At 45.4% G+C, this 3,607-nt stretch overlaps 1 pseudogene; it reads left to right on the forward strand.

Moving 5' to 3' along the window:
• The first annotated feature begins 1,173 nt into the window (after positions 1-1,173).
• On the forward strand, positions 1,174-1,539 carry LOC109383243 (selenoprotein H pseudogene; annotated as a pseudogene).
• Positions 1,540-3,607: the final 2,068 nt, after the last annotated feature.

The following is a 3,607-nucleotide window of genomic DNA, read 5'->3' on the forward strand; positions in this document are numbered from 1 at the left end:
CAAGTTAGGCAACCTTCTTAAGTGTTTCTCAAGCATCCTGCATGCCCCCAGTGGCACTTACCACACTATATAAATGAATTGTCTATTTATTTTTCTATATCTATCTCTAGATTGGAAAACCCACGAGGGCAAAGATCTCATTTGTCTGGTTCACCGTTGTATTCCACCAGGCTACCTGGCACACAGAAATATCTCAATAAATATACAGTAAGTCCCCAACTTAGGAACGAGTTCCATTCCAGGAGAATGTTCGTAAGTTGGATTTGTTCATAAATCCGACAAAGTGAGTCTTATACACCTTTGACACAAATATACAATGTAAATCATAAAGAAACTACACACACACACACACACACACACACAAATACTGTGAATATAAACTATTTTTACTTTTACAGTTACCTTAAAATGGTGGTACAGTACAGTACAACAACTGGCATATAGGGGCTCGCATGGAGTGAACTGACAAGAAGAGAGTCACTAACTGGAGGAGGGAGGGTAGGTGGGAGATGGTAGAGCTGAAGGATCATCAGCAATAGGAGATGGAAGGCACTGTACAGTGAGCACACAGCAGCACAGCTGTGACAACATCTGGAGACACGTGAGTTACTTCCACAATTTGTTCGCAGCTACGAATGTTCATAATGCTAGATCCGTTCATATCTGTGAAAGTTCGCAACTCGAATGTTTTAAGTCGGGGACTTACTGTATTTAGAATGAACCCGTATTAATCCTCAAAATGAACAGTCACTATTACCCTCATTCTACGAATACAGTAAGTGAAGTTTGTTGTCCGGTAATTTGCCCCCATTTACAGAGCGTGCTACAAGTAGAGATGGGACTGAACAAATCCGTAGTGTTAAATTCTAGCTAGGCACTGTTGGCTGCTGAAGGTTCTGAGGCTGTGGTCAGTTGTCTTTGAATACTGGAGACTTAGGAGGAGGAAAATATATATTAGCCCCAAACTGAGACATTTCCCCTAAAGAATCAGAAAAAGTTAAAAAGTATTGAGAATGGAATAATTTTTTTTTAATATAGGTATCAGTGTTATTTCATGCTATGTCTTTATGGCATGTAAAATCATCTCTTATGTTACCAGTTGTATGTTTCCCATGCTGGCATAAGGCAGTAGGTTTTACTTTGTGCTCTGGGATCCCTGGGTTCTTCTGGAAAATGAGCTGCATCAAGAAGGCGGCCCTGGAGGCGGCGGTGGTCGCGGCCGCCGACAAGCGAGAGAAGCTGGCTGGCGGCCAGAATGGAGTGGAGGAAGCGACCGTGGTTATCGAGCATTGCACGAGTTGACACGTCTGCGGGCGCAACGCCGCAGCCCTGAGCCAGGCGCTGCGCCTGGAGGCCCCCGAGCTTGCAGTAAAGGTGAACCCGGCCAAGCCTCGGCGGGGCAGCTTCGAGGTGACGCTGCTGCGCCCAGACAGCAGCAGTGCAGAGCTCTGGACTGGGATTAAGAAGGGGCCCCCACGCAAACTCAAGTTCCCCGACCTGCCAGAGATGGTGGAGGAGCTGAAGAAGTACCTTTCGTAGGCAGGTTTGGGCAGAAGTCCTCATGCAGAGCCTTCTGTCCCTGGTGGTGGTGGAGCATTTATGACAGGACATGGCCAAACTTCAGTCATGTGCCTGAAGCTATGGTTTCTACCCCTCCAGAAATGATGGTTCGGTTGTGAGGCAATCCTCTAGTAAGGCATTGAGAAGTTCTTGGATTTGGTTTGTTTAATAAAAGTTGAAAAAAAAGAAGGGGGCCCTGAGGCTCTACCCCTAAGTTAGAGCAGCTTTGTTCTTACTTAGTTCTGTGAAGTATTTCATTTTTTTAAGGGTCACACTACTAAAAAATAAAAATCTTGAAAACCACCAGCCTGCTGATTAATAGCATCCACTTATTTATTATGTACCTACTCTGGGCCAGGTACTTGATATACTTTCAATTTCTCTACAAAGCAGCTGTTATTAATGGATGAGGCATGAGAGATTAAGAAAACTTTGCAAAGCTATCCAGCCTATAAGTGGCAGAATTGGCATTCTAACCTAGCCTGTCTGTTCCCTTTCCGCTTTTATATCTTGCTTTGGAATTCTTTCAATTCAACAAACATTTATTGAGATTGTACTCCTTTCTAAGCATTTGTTAGGTTCTGAGTTTAGAAACTCACAATCTATTGGAAGAGGAAAGCATGTAAATAAATATTGGCACAAAGTGTTTTGAAGTGCTATGCTCTGATGAGGCATGGAATAAAGAGTGGTAAGTTCCACCCAGTGGTGTGGGAGGGAGGTCATTTAGTCTTCTTAAGGGTGGTGATGCTGCCATGCACAGTAACAAGTATGAGTGCTGGGAGAGATGAAAATGGAGAGCTGAGGAGGCCAGGTTTCAATGGGCTTTATGTGTGTCATCCATACAAAGGTTCAGAGCTCTGTGGTCTGGGAATTGCATCATTTAACTGATTTATACTCGTGTGTTTTTTCCCCCTAACATTTAGTTGTTTTGAAAATTCCAGTCTTAGCTGAGTAATCTGTGGAAGAGATGTGATGCCACTTTAGGAGGAAAATAGAAAGATAGCTGAAGAAAGATAGAAAGGTATTCAGAGGAGAAGCCCCTCTCCCACCAAGGAGTATGGACTTTAGACAGTGGGAAGCCCGGGAAGGATTGTGACACTAATTTATCATACTGTAGCTCTGAAGTCCACTAGGGCTTCCATGACCCACAAGAGCCCGCTGAACTCACCTCACAGCTCCAATTTCACAGCCTGGGGAAACCCTCTGTCCCCCGCCCCCTAACACTTGTTTCCTGATGGCTTATTTTCTCATGGCCTGTTTGTCTTTAGGTTTTTGTCTTCCTCTAGTGCTGCCTTTTGTGTTGCACCAAGGATGACCACAACCAGATATGAAAGTCAACGTCTAAAAGAATTCACTCACACAAAAGCACAAATAAGCATTGTAGGTTTTATGAAAGATTTCTTAAAGGAGTTAGAGGAAAAAATTTACAGCAGTCATGCCAAAGTCCACTTTCAGACATTCCTCTTCTCAAATTCATCCTTCATGCAATATCCAGCCTAAGGCACTTTTCCTTATTTCCTGTTACCTGTTGGAACTTCAAATTTTTCATCCCATCTCCCACAACCTTCAGGCCAAAATACAATGTTCTTCATAACAGGAACCCTGGTGCATAGTTTTTCCTATCTAATTATAAAAAGATTAAGATAGGGCCGGCCGAGTGGCGCGTTGGTTAAGAGCTGGCTTGGGATGCCAGAGGGCCCCGGTTCGGATCCCACATATGAGGGCCAGTGACACTGCCCTCTACAGCTAAGATGCTGAACAACAGCTCGACCTGGAGCTTGGCTGCTGTGAATCGCCAGCGACGGCGTAGGCTGCAGTCCCTGTGGCAGTGGGTTGCCATGGGCTACCGTGTGTAGCCAGCAGCCAGCGTGAGCGGCCAGCAGCCGCAGTGAGCGGCCGTCCAGAAGCCGGCGACTGATCTGCCTCGCCCAGGAAGAGCGCAATGATGGTGCCACCTTGGGCCAGTGAAGCGACGTCCTCCACAACTAGATTGAAGAACAAAACGACAGCAATTTGTCTGTTCCCCTTCCCCCGATTCCCCAGCACT

The sequence above is a fragment of the Hipposideros armiger genome, unplaced genomic scaffold (genome assembly GCF_001890085.2).
Source record: "Hipposideros armiger isolate ML-2016 unplaced genomic scaffold, ASM189008v1 scaffold_79, whole genome shotgun sequence".
NCBI classification, from domain to species: Eukaryota; Metazoa; Chordata; class Mammalia; order Chiroptera; family Hipposideridae; genus Hipposideros; species Hipposideros armiger.